The sequence below is a fragment of the Aulonocara sp. 'chitande type north' Nkhata Bay genome, linkage group LG9 (assembly GCF_057382095.1).
Source record: "Aulonocara sp. 'chitande type north' Nkhata Bay isolate Kocher_YH1m ecotype deep benthic linkage group LG9, A_spYH_male_GT1.1, whole genome shotgun sequence".
Classification (NCBI taxonomy): domain Eukaryota; kingdom Metazoa; phylum Chordata; class Actinopteri; order Cichliformes; family Cichlidae; genus Aulonocara; species Aulonocara sp. 'chitande type north' Nkhata Bay.
The window spans coordinates 17,152,885-17,178,576 of NC_141352.1; the positions used below are offsets into that span (position 1 = coordinate 17,152,885).

The 25,692-nt window shown below is 39.5% G+C and overlaps 1 protein-coding gene across 1 annotated transcript in view; it reads left to right on the forward strand.

Annotated features, from left to right (window-relative positions):
• The window catches only part of trpa1b (transient receptor potential cation channel, subfamily A, member 1b), a 47,110-nt gene that overhangs the window by 1,164 nt on the left and 20,254 nt on the right, over nt 1-25,692 (forward strand). The window contains exons 2-4 of the mRNA XM_086306144.1: nt 9,926-10,174; nt 21,240-21,348; nt 24,440-24,589. The gene's annotated coding sequence lies outside the window, so the exon portion shown is untranslated. The remainder of the gene's footprint in view (nt 1-9,925; nt 10,175-21,239; nt 21,349-24,439; nt 24,590-25,692) is intronic.

Below are 25,692 nucleotides of genomic sequence, written 5' to 3' on the forward strand. Positions count from 1 at the left end.
TCTGCCATGTTCTTTCCTTCGAGTGACAATTGATCAATACTGCTGCACTGACTAAAGAGAGCCTGGTGTGCATGTAGCCTATACTATTTCTTAACTGTGTGGGCACAATGTTTGAAGGTCAGTATTGTTTTGGTGGTCTTCACAGATTTTGTACATTCCCACAGCACACTCATGGCAATCACGTATCACCCCGATTAGTTGTTTGAATGTGACCTCAGCAATCTGGCGGTCTAGTGCATAGACTAAGCTGCATTTGCTTTGGGACTGCTTTTTTAAAAGATGGCAAGAGGATTGCAGGATTTGTGCGAGTCTACAAATGCAAAGAAGCTATTATTTTACACCCCAGTAAAAGTGTTTACCACTTAATCAGGTAATGATTTAAAGATGTATTCATTTAACCCCTTGTTATCAGGGGTGTATTAATATGACAGGCCTCAGGTCTGCTGCAGTGAAGCATGACTATGACCCCTAAGTGACAGATGTAAAATATTCTGCTGTTGACAAGAAAACTGCTGATGACAAAGGTTGTTAATGAGGGTACCGAATAATGATTAAGAGTAATCGACTGTGTCCCCTTTCATTAATTATTGCGAAACTGGCAGCCAATCAGTTATCCCACGTAAGGTAGCGCAACAGGGCAACATTGTGCAGCTTCTACAGCAGTGATTTGTGTTGCGTGCAGTAATGTGTACTTGCTGTAGATGCTTCCAGCCCTGTGCTAACACCACCTGCATGCGCGGGTACTCCAGGGAGTTGAAGGCAGCCTGCATCCATCCCACCATGTGGGTGGAATAATTCTAGTTACCAGCTTGATATCTATAATTACCAACTTTCCAACAGGTTAGAAAGACTATAAAATGTTTGTTTTCTTTGGACCGTTTTCTTCTTCTCATTCCTGTGTACTATGTGGGCATTTGTGCTTGTGTGGGCTGTTGCCTTAGCAACCCAAATTGTAGCATCATGCTGAAGAAACACTTTGGGCCACAGAGCCAGATAGGCTTGGATATTTAGATAACCAGCATTGCTGCTTTGTTACCGCTGAATGATTGAATCACTTGTTTGGCCAATTAACCTTGGGCGTCTGTAGTCGTCAGATTTCCTCGCACAGTTTGAGCGTGATAGTGGGCTCATGGCGAATTCAAAAGAAAGTACTTGGCCTCCTTCCCCCCTACCTGCTCTCTCTATAACATTCTTATCAATCTCCGACCAAAGAGAAGTTGACTGACTGCACCGGCTGTCTCATCCATGAGCTGTCACTGCCTGCTGTATTTTCCCTTTTCAGTTTGTCATAAAATGTGTCCACTCCATCATCCAAACAACACCGTGGACACACTTGCACCCCACAGCTCCTGCCTCTGACGCTGTCAGCACATAAGAGAGACACATCATCGCCCGTTCGTCACACACTCATTAGACAGATACACCGAGGAGCACCACACCAATGATTTTTCAGCTTCCTTTTACTGTACTGGGTTCTGAAAGTGTGAGTGTTTCACATAAGAAGGAAGCACATGGGCTGATCTTAAAAAAGAAAATGTTAAATAGGCGTGTGTGTGTGTGTGTGTGCAAGGTGAAAGAGAGAGGAAATATGGATGCTGTAATTTACCGTCAGCTTCTGCAGGAGTGGGAGAGCAAAAGTCAAATCCACTTAAATTGCAATAATAAGCATTCAATCAGTTTGGAACACCTTTCTATTATAGGAAGCTGTCATGGATTTGAATATTTGCGATAGAAAAAACCCCACATGGGTGGATAAGGTTAAAAAAATCTGCTTTCTCTTTTTTACTGCTTCTTGATCCTTGCTTTGACAGCTTGAATGTAATGTAATTTTCCATTTTTGTCATTTATTATTCTGCAAAGTTCAAAGTTGAACTTTAAGAAAGGTTTTTGGATGGCTCGATGTGAGGCTGCAAAAATGTGAGCCCGGAGACTTTGTAAGCATGCCGTGACACAGTGCTCAAATGTGCTTGTGCGTGTGGGTGCGACAGCGTCTGGTGCGTGCTTCGTTTTATTTGTGTGTGTGTGTGTGTGTTTGTCAATAAGAGGGAGGAAACACACCATAGCAGCAGCCTGTTTATTCTCTTTTTCTATTTTTAGCTTCTGGTCATGTCAAGGTCCACACAAGCACCCACCCACAGTGGGCAGCAGTGGCCTTCAGTGTAATGGTCAGCTGCAGACTGGAATCATAAATCTATGTCATGTCTTCATTCATTCCACAAAACACACCTGTTCACCTCTGATGCTGCCAGCATCACCTAATGTGTCAAAAATACACACAACACAATGAACACGCTTTGGTATTTGGTTGTACAAACTGCATGTATGCTATGTAGGCTTGCCCTCAGGGGTTAGCGGTCTAAGTATGTACCAACTACTAAGTCCTGGTTCAAATCCAACCAAGGACTTGTGCAATATGTCATCTCCCTCTCCATCTCCCCATGTTTATTGTCACTTCTCACTGCCATCAATCAAAATAAAGAAACAATACCCTAAAAAAATGCATTTATCAAAGTGAATGTCCATGGTGCTCTGGTCTCAGCTTTCTCTCTGGAGCCGATGTTAGCTGTGGACAAACAAACATGATTGATCACCCCTCTGTGATGCTGGTTATGTTTGCATAATACATCCAGGGGCATGGATCACTAATTGACTGGGTGTTGTTTTCTTTCTATATTATTATTGGTATCTCTGCAGCAACTGCCTGTCAATTGCTCTTAAAAAAAATCGTCGTGTCCAGCACAGCACAGCAGAGGATACACGCTGCCACATAGACACATAGATCCTAGAGTCTTGTTACAGCTCAGCATCACTGTTTTCCCAACACAGAATGCCACATCCGGTGCAGCACAGCTTCTCCAAATTTCAGGACTTTGCACCACACTCATCTGCATTCATCGGTGTGAATAACACTGCCTTGCAGAGCAGACAAGATGCTCAGTGTCCAACCTTAACCCAAAGTGCTTGTGGCAGCAGGATAATGTGAATATAATGTACTTGGTATAATTGCTGCAAAAACACCCACTCTGGCAATTTGACCTGCTACTACTGTCAAGAGACAGCTTATAAGGGTAAGCATTTTTTTTTTACAATCAGGGCAGGTGTGAAAGCAGTGATCACTGCGTGTTGTACGTTTAAGTGAAAGACAGGAAGGAGAGACCTTGGAATGAATAGCAATGAAGTGGTGTGGCTGCCAGAGACATTAAGCTCCGATGGACAATTCAGCATGTTCAGTCTGCACCCGAGCTCCATGTGTCGTTTAACTATCGACTTCTCTGGAGCATAATGCTCTGTCACAGCCTTTATAATATCATGTAAAAAGAACATTAGCAAAACTGCTTTTATTTTTACTTGCAATGCAAGACACTCACCAGCCACTTAATTAGGTACTGTACACTGCAAATATCTATCATGGCAGCTACTCAGTCCTTTAGGCACGTAGAAATGGTGAAGACATGTTCAAACCAAGCATCAGAATGGGGAAGAAAGGGGATTTCAGTGACTTTGAACACGGCATGGTTGTTGGTGTGAGAGGCTGGTTTGAGTATTTCTGAAACTACTGAACTCTACTGGGATTTTCCTGAAGAAACCATCACTTGAGAATGCTCTGAAGAAGAGAAAATATTTGTCTCATTGATGCTGGAGGACAGAGGAGAATGGTCAGACTGCTGTGAGCTGGTGGGAAGGCAACAGTAACTCAAGCAATGGTTGCAACTAAGTTATGCAGAAGAGCATCTCTAGATGCACAATATGTTGAGCCTTGGAGTAGATGGGCTACAGCATCAAAAGAGCACACCGGGTGGCACTCCTGTCATCTAAGAGCAGCGAACTGAGGCTACAGTTCACACAAGCTCATGAAAACTGGACATTAAAAAAAAGGGAAAACACTGTCTGGTCTCATGAGTATTGATTTCTACTATTTTGATTATAGGGTCAGAATCTGGTGTAACCAACATGAAAACATGAATCCATCCTGGCTTTTATCAATGATTCAGGCAGCTGGTGATGTAATGGGGTGGGGGATATTTTCTTAGCACGTTTTGGGCCTATTAGTACCAACTGAGCATCGTTTGAACACCACATAGTTGCTCACCATGCCTATCCGTTTAAGACCACAGTGAAGCCATCTTCTGATGTCTACTGACAGGAGAATAACATGCTCAAAGCTCAGATCATCTCAAACTGGTTTATTGAAAGCCGTTTGGTAGCGACTTCACTGTACTCAAATGACTTCTACAATTACCAGATCTCAATCCAATACAACATGTTTGACAAGTGGTGGAACTGTGATGGATTGTTGAATGAGAGATTTGCATAATGAATGTGCAGTAACTGTGTGATCTATCATATCAATATAAACCAAAATCTCTGAGGAACGTATCCAGCCTCTTGTTAAATCTGTGCCCCAAACAATTAATCAGAATCACAATCATAAAAAATATATAAATTCCAGAGGAAAACAGAGTAAGGCAGCTCTGAAGGGAAAAGGGTGTCAAACCAGACACTAGCAAGGTGTACCTAATAAAGTGGCCAATGTGTGCAATGATTTATAAAAAGAATTATTCCACCCAGATGGCTGAGTTGCAAATGATTCATTCAGAATAACAAAACTTTCAGGTTGAATATGGTGAGCTGAAGAACTTTACATGAGCCGAGCTCTCAGTTCAAAGCAAAGTTTCAGGGATACACTCTAGACTTGAACTGAAATAACAGTCTAAGCCTTTCACTTGACAGATCAGTCATTTGTTCATTGATCATCCACAGCTACACAGTTCAAACTGCTGGAATAAGGTACAGCAAGTTCAAGAGTAGTGATAAATTATAGAGCTTGGAAAAAAAACTTCTAAGTCATTAAAAGCGCTTGTAAACGAATCATACTTGTACATACTTGGTGTGCTTGTACAAACTGTTCTCAAAGTGATAGTGGAATGCAGCATATATCAGTCTGTCGTGTTTCAGTTGAGCGAGTGGGACTATGTCATTGAACCTTTGGTCCAGTTCCTCTCCTTGATTATAATCCAAATTTAGCTACATTGTGAGAATGTCATTTTCAGTTTTCCATTTTCAGAGCTCTCATAATCTGTCAATAGATGCATTTGGTTACAATGTTTTCTCCCTTTGCTGCTTTTCAGTAATTTCAGGAAAGTGCTTGTGGTTCTATATTTATATCTACTCCAATTTCATTGTGATCTCCACAGTTTCTGTTGTTTGATCCGTCTCACCAGCTAATGTTTTGCTGGTGTAATGGCAGAGAGACCCATCTACCCCTCTGAGGCTTGCCTGTAGCTCTAGCATACTGCTTCATCTTCAACAGTCCCTGTAAAAAGCTTTATTGGAGTAATTCAGCAAACAGAGTTTAAACTGGAAACTGGATACTGAATCTGAAGAAGCAGAAAAGCACATTTAACAGTGTCACCTAAGTGGGTGGATCAGAATGGCAATTGCTCGCTCTGTGCAGTGTTAGAAATTGGAGAAAAAAATAGCCTTTGGCTTGACAACATTATCGGAGGTCTAATAATATGATGCTAATGTTTAATAAAACTTTTTCAGTATCATCAGCTTTGATAAGTTAAGAAGAAATGCTTTGAACACCAGCATTCGGAGAAAGATTAGGCACATCTTTTGTATGTTGAGAAAAATACTGATGACTTAACATTTCTCTAATAATGTCTTTTAGTATGTTAAAAACACACTTATGGGTATGCTAACAATGTTAGAAATTTCATTTGCACTGGACAAAGGTGAACTGTTTCTAATGGTAAAAGGCTGGTTTTGTGCAACAGACTTAGCAAAACAAACACAAAGCAAACTTTTATATCATCATCAGCGGCAGCAGCATTTCATATTGATGCTGGGCTGCGCTAATCCATTTAGATGATTTCTTTTTAATTTATACTGATCGAAGACAGAGGCTCCTGTGCTCGCACTGCCCTAGTCAGAGAGTTGCATTGATACAGTTGTCAGTGGTGTAATTAGGTCCACAGGTAGTGTTGTGGTGTTATGACTCTTTCTGCAAAATAATGTGAAAGATTAATCATTTGGACAGGAAACCAAAACTTTCCCAATCCTGGGAGGGATACCGTGATGGGCAAATCTTTTCCTCGGCTTACAAATGAGCGCAGAGGAGAGAAAGCAAAGTGAGAAAGTCCAAAGTCACAGTGAAAAAGCAATGTTAGTTAAATATTTCTAGCATTAAAAAGTATAGCAAAAGGAGAGTTTGCTACAGCACCAGCACACATACTGGACTGAGGTGTTATAGCCCATTGTATTATTGATACTGTAGTTAACTGCTAATGTGTTGCAAGGCCAATAAAATTGTCTTTTTGAGGGAGAATCATGTCCTTTATGGCTAAAACAAGCCTAAAAGATCCATGAGTATCCTCCTAATAGACTACCAGGTAAAGGAGCAACTGCCACAACATGTTATTGCATGCAGCAGCTCATGCGTTCTCTTTTTGTGTAATAACTTTTCGTTCATTAATATGATGTTTTATCAGTATTTTATGTGCTGTGCATTTGTTTGCGTTTCCTGCTTTAAAAAGTTGATAAACACATACAGACTATAATAAGCTAACTATATATGTCCACACATGCTCTATGTCAATGTATGCAGGCAAACACGTGTGTGTGTGTAGGTCAAACTGGGTGAGACGGTGTGGTCTTATCTTGTTTCCTGCGGTTTACCTGTTGACGTGCATCTGCGGTCATATTGAGGAGGGAACTCAGCACTGAGCTGTTTCTGGGTTTAACTAATGAAGATGGCATTGCATTGACATTCAATCTCCCCTCACTTCAGCACCACTTCCAACAGGACTCTGTGTGTGTGAGTAGGAGTGAGTAATGACCTTGAATATGGGTATTAAGTAATTTGTCAAGTCAATAAAAACTGAGCAGTTGTTGTAAATAATCACACATTACTACGCCATCAGCATCCACAGATGATATGATTTTTATTCAGGGCTCCACATTTTGAACTTTAAGCATAATGCAAACTGTTAGAGGGCTTTTGATGGACATGCTCTGAGAAAGTGTCTTTCATTTAAGCCAGTCGGTTGAAATCGTTGCTAGTCTACGTCTTGTTTTCTGTACTTGATAGTAGGTGATTCCTGGCACTTGTCACACAGTCAGCGACCCAGAGAAGTGTCATATACAGAAGACTGGAACATTTGAAGCTGGGGAGCAAGCATCAGTTAAACTGCTTAACAGCCTTTCCACTGCAGGAACTTGTGGGTATAAAATATTTAAAGAAGTAGACTCACAAGGTAAAGTAATTTTTTGACAGCTTTAAGTAAGTGCACCTATAAAGGTATGCACCTTCAAGGCATTCCTCAGGAGACTTAGTTGGAAGTCAGGGCGGCTAAGAGGACTGTATTTATGCAGGCAGAGTCATTCAGGAGGCTAACTTTGAAAGGTGGAGCCCTTTTGGAGGTCAAGCAAGGGAACAGCAGCAAAAGTAAGGATCTTCTGGGGATTGAGCAGCAGTGTGTGCTTAGTGACAGAGACGCTGGAGTTCAGGGCACCATGCACAGACATGCAGAAGGCTGAGATCTAAATAGTAGACAGCTATTAGACAGCACAGACAGATGATAGATGGAGGTCAGTGGCAAAGGACAACTATGCAGAGGGCGTCCTTCCAACTCTAAAGCTGACTGGAGGTCACTGGTTGATTTTAGGCTGTTAAGGTCATAGGCCAACTTAGTTCAGTTCAGTTCAGTTCATTTTTATTTCAAACATTTCAAACATGTGCCTTCACAATCATTACAAAATATCATTCCATTATTTGTTTGAAAAGGAGTAGGCTGAAGTATTTACTTATTTGTCCCTACCCCCTCAAGTTTTACCTCTCATTCATTTAATTTTTTTTTGTCTTAAATTAAACAAACAACATATGAAACATATGAAGTAAAACAAAACATAACATACATAAATCAAAAACAAGAAATTAGCAAGCCCCACCACAGTATAGTTTCTTTCATATGAAAAATACAGAATGTGTATATTTGCAGATACACAAGTTATGGAAAAACAACAAACCAAAACAAAACAAAAAAACAAAAAAGAACCGCAACACCATTACCAGCAACATTACCGTCCTGGGTTAACCCCGTTTACTTCATTCTTATACTTATTTAAAATTAGGTTTTTATATTTTACTTTAAACTGTTTTATGTTTTGACTGTCTTTTATTTCTTCTGTTAGACTGTTCCATAATTTAACTCCTGCAATTGAGATAGACATAGTTCTTAAAGTTGTTCTAGCACTTTGTATTTTTAAATTCCATTTCCCTCTTAAGTTATACCCACCTTCTCTTTCTATGAACAATTTACAGATTTCTTTGGGAAGCAATTTATTTCTTACTTTATACATTATTTGCGCTGTTTTAAGCTTCACCAAGTCTTGGAATTTAATAGCTTGCATTTTGACAAAGAGTGCATTTGTATGGTCCCTGTACCCTACATTATTTATTAATCTAATGGCCCTTTTCTGTATTATAGTTATTGTTTGTGTGTTACTTTTGTATGTGTTTCCCCAGACCTCTACACAGTAGCTCATATATGGCAGTAGTAAAGCACAGTATAAAATGTGCAGTGCTTTCTGATCCAACATATGCTTTGCTTTCCCCAGGACGGCAATGCCCCGTGCCAATTTCCCCCGAACATAAGTAATGTGTGGCTTCCAACAGAGCTTGTGGTCAATGATCACCCCAAGAAATTTTATTTCATTTACTCTTTCTAAATATACATTGTCAACACATATTTCTACTTCGATGTTTTTCTTTTGGTTTCCAAACAACATAAATTTGGTTTTATCGAGATTCAATGATAATTTATTTATATCAAACCACTTCTTTAATATCGTTAATTCCTGTGTGATCATCCCCAAAACCTGTGGCAACTCCACACCTGAACACAGTATATTTGTGTCATCTGCAAATATTACAAACTTTAAAATCTCCGATACTCTGCAGATATCATTTAAGTACATAATAAACATTTTTGGACCCAGTACTGAACCTTGAGGTACTCCACAAGCTATATCCATCAAATTAGATTTATATTCATTTATTTGTACATATTGTTGCCTATTCCCTACATAGCTTTTTAACCATTCCAAAACCACTCCCCTAAACCCGTACTTTTCCAGTTTTTTTAATAGAATTTCATGATTAACAGTATCAAACGCCTTCTTTAGATCTAAGAAAACTCCGAGCGCATACCTCTTATTATCCATACATTCCGTTATCTTTTCCATTAAATCTATCAGTGCCAAAGCTGTTGATCTGTTGCTTCTGAACCCATACTGACTATCTGTCATTAATTCATATTTTTCCACAAAACTGTCAAATCTTTTTATGAAGAGTTTTTCCAGTATCTTAGAGAACTGGGAGAGTATTGACACTGGTCTATAGTTTGTAAAATGATGTCTTTCACCGGTTTTGTAAATGGGAATAACTTTAGCAACTTTCATTTTTTGTGGAAAAACTCCTTTTTGAAACGACAAGTTGAATATATATTTTAATGGTTTTACGATACCATCAATAACTGTCTTTACCGTTACCATATCAATATCATTCCAGTCTGTACTGGTTTTGTTCTTAAGTCCTCTAACTATGTCATAAATCTCTTTCTCTTCCACTGCTCTTAAAAACATTGAGCTACTATTCCTTTCAATATTTTCACCAGTGTCCCTTTCTATTCCATCAACCTTTATTTCTTCTGCCAGTTTTGGCCCTATGTTTACGAAGAATTCATTAAAGCCATTTACTATCTCTTCCATGTTATTAATACTTCTTGTCCCTTCTATAAAGTATCCAGGGTAATCATTATTCCTTGATTCATTTTTGATTATTCTGTTTAATACATTCCATATATCTCTTGTGTTATCTTTATTGTGTTCTAACCTTTTAATGTAATACTCTCTTTTACAGGATCTCATTATACTTAGGGAACAGACGTGGTATCGGCCAGCTCAGCGACTGTCTAGTGACTTGGGAAAAGACTGGACAACTGAGACTCAAGAACAGAGAAGATATCGACTGGTTCGGACTCAGAAAGAAGAAAGAAGGGAGAATCTGAGTCAGTCTAGGGAGTGTGAGGAATGCCATCTAACTGAGGAGCAGGAAGAACGTTGGCTAATATGGGATTGGGAAGACCCTGGACCAGGACTAAAGACCCAGGTCAGACTCAGAAATAGGTGAAACCTCTACCAACTCAGAAACTGCCCTGGAAGTGACGCGTTGAATGTGTTGCTCAGCCATTTAAGGGATCTGTACTTAACCTTCCTGCCTTCTTGGGACCTTTTTGTGCCACTGCTATGTGTTAAATGGCTGCCATTTCCACTGTGTTCAGTGGAATATAACCAAACTTGCCACAGGATAGTTTTTACCTGTCAATGTTAATATTCCAGTGTGAATTCCTTAAATCAGCCTAAAATGGCTGAGCAGCAGAAATCCCCACACCCATCACCCTGGGGACCATTTTCTGCCCATTGACTTCCATTATAAACGCTATTTTTCAACCCCAAATTATCATCATATGATTTTATTTTTTCTTCTTTTCTTGGATGTCAATGAAGACTCAGGGCCTTGAAGTTTTAATTTTTAAATTGCAAAAAAAATGCAAAAAAAATAATGGCAGGTCAAAATGTATGTTGGTGCCAATCTTTGGTCCATCTAAAGGCCTACTTATAATGACAATCACATATTACTTCAACTGTTTTTTTGTGGAAATATTTAGTTTCGTTTTTTGGTTTTTGGGGCTTATAACACAGGGCGCTCATGTAATAACACTGGGATTTGAAGGGTTAAAACAACGAAAATATAATTAAAACTTTACATGAATATTTCAGGGAGAAGTAGTTTTACAAGGTTGGCTAATTTAAAGTGGAATAAAATATGGATATATGGTCTTTTTATGGCGTGGCTGAGAATGGTCCCTAGGGTGTGAGTTTTTTAAAGGATGGCAGGAGGGTTAAGATATAAAATAAAAAGATTGTTTTAAAATAAAACAGGAAACAGACAAACAAGACCATAACACCTACTCCATAAAAATAATGTTTTTCTCCCCCCCTGAACAGCCCTGAATGAGTCCCACAGGGGCCTTATAGTAGGAAACATGCACAAAGGTGCAGGCTGCTCTACAACAGGCTGCTAGTTCCTGCAGTGGGAATAGGAACAGGTTCATACTTTTTCAGGTTGTGACAATTTAACCATTTGTTTGTGAATGTGAAGTATTAAAATATAACATGCATTGACAATATGAGGGTTTCATAATGGTGATAACAAAAAATAATTGGTTTATTTAAATTGTCCACTGCACATTAGGGGCCAGGCACTTTTCCAATACTCTACTTGTAGATAAACTGTGCACTGGTCAGAAAATATGGTGAACAGAAGTGCTGACCAGCAGGTTTGCTCTTGCGTAGTGCTTTAACCCAGACAGAGCTCTGGTTTCTCTTCTTTACTTTCACACAACCTATGTATATTGTGCAAATATCCACAGTTAAGGTAATCCCTCTGATTTCAACTGAAAAATGCAACAGTGCCTCCCCTCTCTATGCATCCATTTCTGTCCCCCTTTCTTCCTCTGACTATACAGCAAGACACAAGTACTATACAAACACAGTGAGACTCTCAGGTTCATTTCACCAGAACACTGTGTGTAAGCATTTTCACTGTCCATTAGTTTGGAAGGCCACTGTTGTGAGTCAGAATGGGGCCGTTGCAGAAAGTGACGTTACGAGACAACCCGAAAAGGAACTTTTGCCAGAAAGATTTCATTTCTTAGAGAACGCAATGCAGTATATCATCCAATTGCCTTTAAAGGTGGCAGTTGTTCCACAAAGACTGCAGTAGCTCATTCTGATCTAAAGACGACACTGTGGGTCTAATAAAAATCTGGACTCATGTCTATATACAGAACGCACAGTGCAGCTCATAATGCCAATGCACTTCTTAAAAGGCTGACATAAGCATTTGTTGTGGTTTTTTTTCAGGTTGGTCTGCTTGTGTGTTGCATGTTGTGTCATACACGCACACACACATGCACACGCAGTTCTTTATTGCCTGGTATTTCAATATACTTAGCCATCAGGAGAAGTCAATAAGGTTTTTCCTGCCTCTGTAATTCTAAGGCAGGCTATACTCTGAGTGTTTTCTGTCTTACCCACACATTCTCACATACCCTGTCCTGTCTGTATCAGTTACATTAGGAACTACCAACCCTTCAAACTGAGCCAGGGGAAGACCCGGGTGTATAGATTTTTTTTTTTCTGAAAGGAGTCTAGATATTTATCTCCTCTGTGAAGAGATTGCAGGGAAGAGTGGAGAAATGGAGTACCCATTTCTCAAAATACATTTGAAGTAAAGCTCTAATTTCTACTACGTATACATAAATCGATTAAGCTTTAGCACTGATTTTGGGAAACAATGTCTTTTAAAAAAAAATGTATATTATAAATCTGACACATGTCCCACACTTCAAAGGAAAGCTCAATACTAAGACTCCCCTTCCCCTCATCCATCATGCAGAGGGCTTAGCAATCCCAAGCAACTCAACGTGCTCTTTACCTAGCACACAGGTCCAAGCCCTTGTCCAAACGTGGAGTCATAATGAGAAGTATCAAAATGAGCTATTGCTGTCATCATAAAGAAGGACCCCTGAGGACAGTTGGCGGTCCTTGGATCATTGCACCCACATTAACCTTCCTGTGAAGGGATCAGGCACAAGCTTTCTTTCACAAGGGAGTTGGGTCATTGTTCTAAGAATACAGTTTCTGTTTTTTGGAGGACATTGATATGATAGAGACCTGCCTCTGGGAGCTCCCGTGGCAGAAAGCCCTTAAGGGAGACAGAGAGAAAACGAATAAAGCCCTCAAAGGAAACAGCAGACAGGCCTTCGGCAGAGACGGTAATGTTATCCCCGAGGTGTAAGTTACAGAGCAGAGGTTAGTGTGCTATCCAAACTCTAGCCTTTTGATTACCGTGACTGCTGCAGGTGTAATTAAGTTAAAACAGTTTAATTATGTTGAGTAGGATTCAATGAATGTTTCATTGTAAACCCTAGTTAATGGGAGTGCTGTAGCCTGAGACAGCTGGACCACCCAACGGTACATGAAATACAGATATTTGGATGGGATTCTTGAAATGGGACCTCCAACTGGCAGCACGTTCAGATATTTAATATGAGCCAAAAGTCACTTTAGAGGAGCAGGTGATCAGTTTGATAGCTCATCCAGAAATATCTTTTTTCTTTAATAATTATAAAAGTCATTAACATTTAATTCTTTTTTTAAAGCTAATCCTCCTACATCCCGTGGAATTAAAACTGTAGCTGTTTAATTTTAGCAAACCAATTTAAAAGCCATCATCCCTCATGCTGTGACAATAGATGGGTTCCATTACTTTAGTGGATTTAAATGTTTATATATTGCAGCCACTCTGTTGTTAAGTATATTGTCGGCACATTTTTCCCACGTGCATTAATGGAGCTCTAATTGAGAGCTTTCAGCAAGTCATGGGATGATTTATTCAAATCAACGTTAAACATCATCGCGCTTCTCTTGCTGTTAAGTAAAACACACTGTATGACAGCTTAACCTTAAGTACACAACACAGTTTTTTTCCAGCCCATTCTGCCACAAGCTTGGCTGGGTGTTTACTGTCCATTGAAAAGGTATTGAGTCCTGTCTTTTTTAATGACTGCATTCATCAGTATAAGCTTTCAGTCATTTGAAATACAGCTGGACTGCGTTCTATGCAAGGTGTTTAATTGTCTGTTCTCTAAAAGCCCTCCCGGTATTTTATTGAACTAATTTATTCTGAATAGAAACCCTAGAGGGTATAAAGCCATCTGTTTGACATTGCAAGCTGGACTCTGTCCAATAAGAGACATTTTTACAATGGGGTTAAGCTTCAGGGTTTAAAAATACACAATGAAGCGAGATCGGTAAGCACGGACTGGAAGAGGTACAAAACTGTTTCCGAACTATGAATGAGAAGTCGCTGAAAACACACTGATAAGGTCTTAAATTCTGATCTCAATCTTGTGTGTCCTAAACCAAAGATAGAGTGTTTGGAGGAATCAATAATCTGCAGGATGCAGGAAGAGACTATTTAAAACCAGCTGAGATAAAAGCCGAACACCTAATAGTAGATAGAGGGAAATTTGTGCAACGGCAATGAATAAATTATCTGCCTTTTTTTTTTTAAACTGCAAGGTCAGCTCTGTTGCCCTCCTTCTCCAGGGAAACCTCCGCCAACTCACATGAGTTCACCCACAAACACACACTTTAAATCTAGTCCCACACACTGGTCAATAGCAGGCACCCCCACCAACACATTTCACATCTTCCTACACAGGAATGCATCTTATGAGAGCGGGCGCGCGCACTTGCATCAAGTTCTGTCTACTTTTGTACACATGCATGCATTTGTGCCCCCCCCCCCCCAAACAAAACAAAAACCTCAGAGAACAGTGTGTTATAATGAGTATCGAGTTATACAAAGGGCACCTTTACAGTAAGCCTCTTGACCTGTGTATGTGGGAAGCTGTTTGCTGTGAGAGAGGAGGTGGTTAAAGGGTGAAAACGGTTCCCAGCAAATACTCTTACATTACTGCACAAAGGAGGCAGCCGATAGAATTTTACATTCAATATAACAAAACTCTTTTTTTTAATTTCAACATTGGGGCTTTCTCACAATAATGCTGGCACAACATTTTTACTTTAATGTACAACTTCATTAAAAATCTTACACATCTAAAGGTGATACATGAGGTAAGAAGAAACATATTTTAAGACCCTGCCTTGGCTGTATGTATTTTACAGTATATATGGCCTCATATAAATTTCTCCAAAATAAATCGAAAGGTTAGAGAATGATTAAATTTTTTATTTTTTTTTTTAAGAATTATTTATTGTGTGCTGAGCCGACATGCTGGGAATAATTTATTTGTGGACCATCAAAAACATTTATGAGTCTGTTTCAGCAGTATGCTCTAAACAAGAAGTCATAAATCTACCACTGTATCCTCACTCGCCTCTCTCCCTCTCTCTCTCTCTTTGAGCCGTCTCCACCTTGCTGTCTCTCCTTCCGATGCTTCTTCCGCCCATTTCTCATTTTTCAGGGAGCCGCATCACTCGAGTAAGTGCCTGGGCCTAAAGATTTGCCATCAATTCAAAATTCATCAGTCGTGATTGGATTTTGGTGGTGGAGAAAAAAAATCGAGGAATCTGTTTGATTCGGTGTTGCCTCCTAAACAGCAAAGTGGAACACATTTCAAAGGTAATGTCCTTCATGCAGCGGTTCTGGAAAAAATATTAAAAAAACAACAGCCACAGGTGCCGCGCTCTCGTGGACGGTGCTGCACTTCACAGCCATATTTGCACATTTGTCAGATAAGCATTTCCTTTCCAGTTAAAAAAAGGGCACAGGCTGCGTGTTTAAGCACCACATAATATTTATGAAGGGCGTGTTTGAAATATAGAAACACCTCCTTCCATTTGTCTCTCAGCATAAGTGTTCCAATCATTAATCTGTGTTGTCTCCACAAGGTGGTGTCATGCTCATTAGCTCACTGTTGCAGCTCATTGTGTCAGCTAGTCTGACTCCTGCACTGATGTGGATATGTCACATGAGCGATGCTACTGCTTCCATTCCCAAATCTATCTGATAGAAATAATGGAAAGCTGTGTAAATCAAGCCCGCAGTTAACTCTGATGCATGCTTATTTATTTTGTTTATTACAGTCAGTTAAAACTGTCTATGTGGGGCCCTTGTTATCCTGCAGTGTGAAATGCCAAGCGGGTCTGTGCAAACCATTTCATCGCTGAGAGCAGTTCAGTAAAGTGAGACAGTGAAGCCAAACACTCATTACCACAATTTGGAGGGTGTAGCTGCCTTGACCCGTGCACTGACCTTCAAAAATAATAGTTGCAGTGGTGTGGATGCAGTTCATTACCCACAATGCCTGCCAGTCTTCCAGCTCACACATCCGTAGTCACAAAATAAGGGCAAGAAAATAAGAGCATCCTGGAGCGGTGCGCTCACTCTCGTGTCTGTTTCTCGCCGTCCTTCCAACCAAAACAATTCAGACTCACAGTTGTACTCAAAACTTAAAAAAAAAAAAAAACCTTAAAGAGTATTTTTTCCTTCTAATTCCATGCACTTTTGCAGAAGCAAATGTTAGCTAATTATGCAATACAATTAGAGTAATCCTCTTTTGTTACCAGTGGCACATTGCCCCAGTGGCCAGCTAGGATCACAGCTAAAGTTACTTAAGCACGACCCCCTTTGGCATCAGGGTTAACAAGCATTGCATGTGTCAAATAGGTAAGACTCAACAATGAGTCATGATCAGCTTACTGATTCACAACCAGCATTTGTAGTTTGCAAGAATGAGCTGAGCTTTAAATGTTTGTCAGCCTACATCTCTGTGGTTATATGAACTCCGGCACAAATCGGAAGATGTTACTAGGATTTTGGCCATTTTTATACTGAAAATCTGATCATTATATGCTGAAGAGGTGGAAGTATATAGTATGTTCGGCCTAGCAACAAAGCCCTAGCAACAATTAATGAAAGAAATACATTGTATGACTTATATGAAACTGCTGCTCTAATTCATGGACAGTGGATACAGGATACACTTGCAGTTTTCTCAGTCATTTTGGTCTATTTCCTTATACCAGGAGTGTAATTTTCACCTCCCTCAATGCTTGTCTCAAAACAGTAAAGGTATTTCTTATAACACATACTCAAGTGTGCAAAAAATACTAAAGAATCAAAACCTTTTTCACATATGTCAAGTCAGTCCATCATTTCAACTCTGTAATCAATAAATAAAAACCCTTTTACTACCATTTCAAGACAGACACTTTGTACTTTTATTAAAACCTTATTAGTTTTGGAGAGTCCTGAGTACTGAGGTTTAAGAGTACTACAAAAATGTAGGCCTATGTATGTTTATAAAGTGTTCAGATGAAAAAATGAAATGTGAAGGATTCATTTGAAATTTACACAGTGTCACCGAGAAAAGCAAGGTAGACATGTACAAGAAGAAACTTTTCTTCTTTTTCTTCTTGCTCCCTTCAGGGGTCACAACAGAGAATCATCTGCCTCCATCTCCTCCTGTCCCTAGCATCCTCTTCTGTCGCACCAACCCTCTGCATGTCCTCCTTGACTACATCCATGAATATTCTCTGTAGTCGTCCTCTTCTCCTCCTGCCTGGCACCTTCCTTGTCAACATCCTTTGTCTAATATTTCCACCATCCCTCCTCTGCACATGTCCAAACCTTCTCTGCCTTGCCTCTCTAACTTCGTCTCCAAACCACTCAACCTTAGCTGTCCTGCTGATGCACTGATTTCTGATCCTGTCTATTCTGGTCACTCCCAGTGAAAATCTTAACATCTTCAGCTCAGCTATATTCACCCAAAAAACATTTTTCATCTGGAATAATTCTACAGTTTGATCCTTTTATGTTGCTGACACTAAAAAAGTAGAAGCATCTCATTTGTAGCTTATACACCCTTAAATACGTTTAGTTGATAGTTTAATGAGCAATGGCCATAAGGCAAAAAAAGAGAAAAGCAAATTGTTGTGGAAGATGAGGTGAAAGCAATGGGAGGAGAATCTGAAGCCGGGCATTATGTATTATTTAGTGGATTAAATCGAGGGTTGACAAACAAAGTCAAACATTGGGGTTAGGAGTGTGTCACCCCTGCAGTGAATGAAATGAGGCAGAAACACATCCAAAACTACACCACCCCAACATAAACAGCAGGAAAACCACTGAAGTCAAGCCTAGAAAGAAACTGAAGAAGACCTTGATTGTAACAAGCAGTCTGACCATTCCCCTCTGACCTCTGACATCAACAAGGCGTTTTGACCCAGCGATCTGCTGCTCACTGGATATTTTCTTCTTTTTTCAGATCATTCTCTGTAAACCCCAGACATGTTTGTGTGGGGAAAATCCCAGTAGATCAGCAGTTTCTGAAATACTCAGACCAGCAAATCTGGCACCACCTTTCTTCCCAATTCTGATGCTCAGTTTAAACTTCAGCAGGTCAGCTACACCAGTCTTTCCCAAACACTGAGAAATGATCAGGCGTGCCGTGGAAGATGATCTGGTTCCACCTCATTAGTACTCTAAGTGACCGGCGTTAGTAACAATTAAGTAATTACATTCTCTTCCACTAGAGGGCAGTACAACTACCTGCTCTAATTAAATGGGTTGCCAACTGCCAGTAAAACAGAAGAAGACAAAGAAGAAATTACATAATAGTCATGCATTGTGTAATAGCAATAGGCAAATATTTGAAAAGAAAAAGTAGTCAATCTGACCTGGGTCCTGGAGAAAATTCCGACCCAGATGAAGGCCCTAGCTTGAGTAGAGGTCAGAAGAAAGCAAGAAAGGTATACTGGGGACAAACCAAACCTATTCTGCTATGCCTGGTGGGCAGGGAGAAGTTATCAATATGCTTTTTGTGACATTTTTGTTTTGTTTTTGTGATTTTTCTAATGTGAAAAATGTGCCGTGGCTCCAAAAGGTTGGGAAACACTGAGCTACACCATGCCTACACGTCTAAATGCTTTGAGTTGCTGACATAAAACAGGTATTTGCCTTAACAAGGAGCTGAACAGGCATATTTAATAAAATAGTTGTTGAATCTATGTAGTGTGACTTTACTGGACTGTATGATGGTTGGTACTACATTCTCAGATTGTTCATATTTTCTGTTCTTTGATGCATATAGTTTCATGAGTATCCTTTGGTTATTGATGCTAATGTTTCCAGTCGCTGCCTGTGTTGGTGCAATGATTCTTCAGGTCAGTCACTCAAGTGTGACTGTAGTGTTAACAACATGCACAGGACACAGCAATGACAGATGGAAGAATACTGTTAAAGAGGATTAAAGGTTGACTCAGGAGAAGTGGTCCTCGGGGTGCAGCAGAGAAACAGCTGCAATACACATTCTTCTCTTCTTCAGTCCTAATCTGGTCTTGTTGTGGATCTGTCTGTTTGGTGAGAGACAATTTTTACTATAATCTCTTGCATAAATGTATTTAATCACAGATGATATGTGGAAAGAATGTCATCAACTGTACGTCTGTAATACAAATTAAAAAAAGAAAGAAAAGAAATTGAACCAAAAAATGAAAACGAAACAAAAAGGGACTGCCACCAAACACAATACTCCCCTCCAAGTGTGTGAGGGCAAGGCCTTACAAACTGAACAGATAGTGTAGCTGGGATGGAATAATATGATACTTTTTTTGACAAGCAACAGCAGCAGTCTGTGTAGCTCATGATTGTTTTTCCAATTTGACTGGTGCGAATCAACACAGATAATCACGAGCACCAGGATCAAGGATTTAGACCTCAAGGGGGTTCCAGCACTCATAATGCTCACAGCAGTCTCAAGACAGTGCAGTTGAGCTCACCTCAGCTCATCTCAGAGCAGCTGGGGTTTGATGTGAAAGAAAAGAAAGACAATAGAAGTAAGAGAACTGCAGCAGTTCCATGTTGCCTGCTGTAAGGGATTCAGTTGCTCTTGCACAGATTCTCATTCACTATAACTTTAACATGTTTTTGAATTGCTGACAGAGCAGAGGCAAACTACAACAGGCTGCAAAATTACCAAACAATGCCCTTATTAAAAGCACTTATTGTTAAATAATTATTAATCTCCCACTGCTTCAATAGTGTTGGGTTGGGGCTCTGAGGAGGCCAATCCATGACTATGCTGAAAAATAAAGCTGCTGTCGGTGAGACACTTTCCAGTAGATCTGCATGGTTGTGGTGGCTGCAGACACTCACTATGGTACCTATCTCCTGACCTCCAACATAAATGTTGATGCAAATTTGCACCCAATACTCCATAAATGGTAAATGGTCTGTATTTGTATAGCGCTTTACTAGTCCCTAAGGACCCCAAAGCACTTTACACATCCAGTCATCCACCCATTCACACACACATTCACACACTGGTGATGGCAAGCTACATTGTAGCCACAGCCACCTTGGGGCGCACTGACAGAGGCGAGGCTGGAAGACACGGGCGCCACCGGGCCCTCTGACGACCACCAGTAGGCAACGGGTGAAGTGTCTTGCCCAAGGACACAACGACCGAGACTGTCCAAGCCAGGGCCGAACCATTACAAGGCGAACTCCCAACTCTTGAGCCACAATCGCACAAGACTGTTGCCACTGATTTTCAGCCCATTTTTTGTTTAATTTGGCATTCTTCAGCATTTTCTCCCTGTTTGCCTTCCCAAAGAATGGCTTCTTGATGGCCACACTTCCACAGAGACCATCTCTGATGAGGTTTCAGTGAACAGTAGATGGATCAACTGAAAGGCCAGCTTCATCTCTCAGGTTTTTAGACTATTGGCTTTTTCTTTTGGCCTCCAATTTCCTCAGATATTTTAAGGCTCAAGACCAGAATGAGATATGCCAAGTTATTGACTAATAGCTCTTTGGGAATCACCTTGTTGGGATAAAATACTATTGCCAAACTGTGTTATTTTTGGTATTTTTCATATACTTAACTAAAGAAATTGAAATAAAATATATAGGGTAATTTAACAGAGAGTTTTCCAGCATTGAATTTACCCTCACTGATGCAGAAAAAGATGACAAAACAACTGAGGACTTGTCACAAGTCAACTGAATGTACTACAGTTCACTAACACTACAAACTAGATATCCCAATGTAGACTCAAAATGACTACACTAGTATTTTAACAAAGCTCTACAACAGCTTATTTTATAAATTTAACCTTTATTTATACAGTAGTCCCAATAATACTCAATGTCTCAATTACAACAGAGACCTGCTTTCCACACAGCTTCAATGATACTGATCACCAAAACCTTCGTAACACTGTTGTATTCCACCTTAATGCCACTGACAATGCAAGCACCATACATTTCTTCCTTCCAAAAGCAGACTGTATAACAATATGTCTCCATGGCATAATTTCATATCTCAGTTAAGCCTGAAAAGCATCCTTTGAGCTCTTAATTATATGCTTAGAAAGAATCTAATCCCCAGTATGACTAAAGAGATTTCCTGTGCAAACATATTTTTATTGAAATTTGCATCCTCATTTCAGAGTCGTTTACAATGGCTGACAAGCCAGTCATTCTCAGAGAGGAAAATCACTGGAAACATCATAAAATGTTTTGTTTGCGCTGTTGATTTAATGGATGGGGAAATGACTATTTGTTTTCACTGCAGATCACTCACTGGTGGCACACGAAAAACCAGACACGCTCAATAGGTTTTCAGCAGGAGTCAGACTGGCAGCCGTAGGTCTGCTGCCCGAGGTCACCGCCACACTTAAGAGGTAACCTCATTTATAAGTGATGGAAACACCAACACAGTTGCACACGCATATAAAGACGCACGCAAACAACACTGCAAATTTCTGATGGACGGCTCTGCGCTAATGCACTCAGCATATCTCTGCTCTCAACCACGTTAACGTACCCTTTTTACACTTTGTAAACTAAGAGGTTTTCGTTCTGCAACCGTGGCAATTTAAACACCTCCTTCACATGCATCACAGTTAACAAAACCATGCAGATGTGCAAAATTGCTAATAAACTTCTCAGTGTTTTAATAATATAGCGATATCAATTAACTGTGCATGTGGAAGGAAGCATGTATGAAATGAATTTTTGTTTTTTTTTAATGGCGATTTTTCCACCCTTGGCATGCCCTGAAGCAATTCTGCCCACAGGTGCCCTTCCAGCACTAGAGCCCAGTGTGTGACTCATCACCTGTCCTGAAGTCATATGATGCACACAGCCCAACTTCGCCATTTAGAAGTTGCTGCGCTCCAAATACACCTGCCTGTCATCTAAATACTATTCAAATCAGTTTGCCTTGTGAATGCTGTTCCTAAAGCAAACTTAGTCAAAACACACACATCCTGATCACTTGTGCGCTCGCGCCCACTGCAAATTTCCAAGACAAACACGGACTTATTGCTGCGCAATAGTGTTTACTGTACATACTGCATTCAACGTGAGCCTAGAAAGTCATCAATCTCAGCTGGAGAGATAATACATGCTTTGTGACTCCACATCTGCTGCATGTGTGGCTTTCCCCTTGGACAACGACACACTTCAAAGATAACCTCGCAAGAACAATAACCGGACAAATATTAGTTTTGCTCTGTGAGGCTTATAGGAGGAGGATGTGGTTAAAATATACCTGCTGACATTTAATACACCGGTTTGTTATTTGTTGGTGTGCAGCAAAACAGACCTTAAGGATCTTTAATTAACTAATAAAAATGTTTTGTCATTAAATTGTTTCATAAATCACAAAATGGTGCCTATAAATCAAAGCTGTGTCAGGTTTTGAATTACAGCTCATTTTTAGAGTTTCATGATGTTTGCAATAAATATTTGGTTGTTTCATAAAGTTTTTGTACATTCTTAAAGACAGATTTCAAACATCTAGGCATTTCTGTTCAGCTGTTTTCAGCTAAAGTAATAGAGATATCCATATATTAAAATGCTTCTAAAGAAACAGAAACATGGTGATGTTTCAAGAGGAAACTCTAACTATATTTTACAGTTCTTTTTTAATCATAGCTCATCTTTTTAGTTGTTAATATTTGCTCACTAGGACAAAATTGTCACTGGTTAGGCCATGAAGGTTTTCTGGCTGCTGGTTTTATTTGTGCGTTGTGCACCCCACTGCATGTTCTCCACTGATTCTGTCCTCTGGTTCCTGCTCAGCACTCTCATCGTTTTTACAAATATAGACTTCCACGGATTAAAAATGCATGCAGAAAGAGTAGTAGTTGACCTTTTCTGTGGCTGGACATGTCCTGTCATGGAGAAAATACTTTTTAAGTACATGAGATTTCTTTTTATTGTAGCAGCACAAGCAGTGACTGGGGGTAAATTACCTGCAAGTCTGAGTGGCTTACACTGCATCTGGGCCTATTAATCCATCCATGCGAGAAGTGCAATAGTGAAGGAGTGAAATACCATCAGTTTTGCATGTATATTGTCATGAATGAACTCAGGAAAAGGTGTGTTTTCAGCTACAATAATAATAATAATAATAATACAGATATCCATATATTAAGACGCTTCTAAATACACAGAAAAATGGTGATGTTTCAAGAGGTAACTCTAACTATATTTAACAGTTCTTTCATAACTATAGCTTGTGTTTTTAATATTTGCTCGCTAGGACAAAATTGTCACTGATTGGGCCATAAAAGTTTTCTGGCTGCCAGTTTTAAACTGCACGTTCTCCACTGATCCTAGACAAACTGAAATTTTAATCTAATAACACCAGTTGTTAGTTCATAAATATCTGCACCAAATTGCATGGCAGTCCATCCATTAGTGGTTGAGACACTTCACTTAAAAATGCCACAAGGTGGCATTAGAGGAAAAGTCAGGAAACCTCAACCGTGCTATACAACTGTTGTTGTTTCCAGACGCTGACATTTTTATATGATAGAAGAGAAGTGGAACTAGACGATAAGTAATATGATCTAAAAAGTCCTTATGATTCATACACTGGTGAAATGAATCTCTTTGTTTCCCTTGTAATTTGTTTAATAGGTATTATTTTGGGATATTTTTGAAAGTCGTAATCCAAGCACCCAGCAGGTGAAGATTGCAATCCTTGGAGCTTAAGAAATGGCTAAAATGTCTTTAAGTTTCCTTTTATTCTATTAGTTTTTAAAAGAATGGCTTGCCTGCTTTTAGTTTCTTTTGATGTTGTTAAAGGATTTTCTTTTACATGATATCCAACTTAATTCCATAATTGGAACATCAAGCAAAACTTTAATACACATTTCATATTGATCTGAACAACTCTACACTTAGTCTCTTGATTAATGTGGAATAGAAATGCTGGTATAATCCTTAGTTAATGATACACCTTATCTGATAATCCTGCCTGATAAAGATTCACTTGGGAATACTCAGTAATCCTCAACAAGGAGGTCTTTAAGGTCATCTTTAGTCACTTGCTGAGTCACTTCAGAGCAGAAGCACAAGACTTTCACAAAAAACAAACAAACATAAAAGGCTATTGTTTCCATTCTAATCACTGATTGGATAAATGGTATACGGTAGGCCATGTGGAGCTGGGTGGTCAAGTTTCATCTGAGGGGAGCCTTGACTTTCAGATGCTACTAATAGGCAGAATCCTACATACTCTCAACCCCGTTTTAAAGATGAGCACGAGCTTTGGTTTCTTCAGTTCGTCATCACTTTTGTGGGAAAAGACGAGAGAGACGACAAAATCCGTAAACGCATCAGCAACTCACATCTAGACACATTAATTAAACCCTATTGTGAAGGAGAGTGAAGTATCATGTTTGCTGTTTAATGTAATGCTGCCAGTTAAATATCCTATCACGTTACACCACGGGCTTTTCTTCTCTTCTGTGAAAACAGCACGAGAGCCATTCGGTCACAAGGGGCAGCATTTTGCCTGCATTAGACTGGGAGATAGCCAGCTCACCACACTATTTAAAGCCCTTTCACAGGCAGTAGTGAGGAGAACGTCCAGATTGCTCAGCTCAGTAGCAGCATCTCACAGTTACAGTAAGTAATGTCTTTGATGTTGTCTTTAAGGTTTTGAGTTTGTGTGGGGACGAATTTAACATTTAATGACGATTAGATATGGAATATTTTACTCTTTAGAAAGTATGTAGAATGCTGTTTCAATTGATTAAATATATGACTATATATATTTGATCTCTGGTTTTATTAGCAGCGGATATGGAAATGTCAGCTTTCCCACAAGCCTGCACACTTCATTATGTTCTTCGTCCATTAGAGTTCATTATTTATGTAACAATTAATACTGCAACATACAGAAGCTGTTTTTAATCCACTTGTTATTTCTCCACTCTCCAATCTACTCGTTATTTTTTAAGATAGTGTTAAAAATTCACCCTCTGAAGTAAACACAATTTGTGAGGGTAATGCTAGTCTATTCAGTTTAAATGTGAACAATGTGCACTCATGCAAGGATCTCCTTGTTAAAATTAAATATACCTCCCGCTTGTTTCCGGATTGTTTGGAAAATGTGTTTACCAGTGCCTATTAGTGCACTTCCTGAAAACCATCTGCAAACTAAATAAGCAAATCAATTAGAGAAACCAATGGCACTTATTTACCGCAGTTGCCTGGTAATGACAGGGAGGGGGATATGCAGTGGGGTCGTTATCTAAGTCGCCAAATTAGAAGGAAATGAGGTGATGCCGTCTTGGACTGTAATATGATGTTTTATCAGGACCACAGACCACAAGACATGAAATATCAATGACTTGTATGGTAGAGGTAATGGACTCAAGTATTCAGATCAGTGAAGGTAGTGCTGAAATATTGATGGGCGATCATGACTCATAATGCAAACTGCAAATCTGCCAATAAATGCAAATCCAAGTGTTGGATGTTTCGAGCATTACTTTACAACCCCCAGAATAAAAAGTCTTCATTAGCCTTCAATTTCATAAAGAGACTAGTTTAGTATGTTAGTAGCATCTTTCATTGATTAAGTGCATGCGATGTTACTTTAGTGCTTTAGTTAAACACAAATTATACTCATGTTGTTAAAAATCATCACAGGTGGTGTGACATGTTTTCCAGAAACAGTTGCACTTACAGTACTTTTATGTATGTAAAGAATTTAAACTAAACCT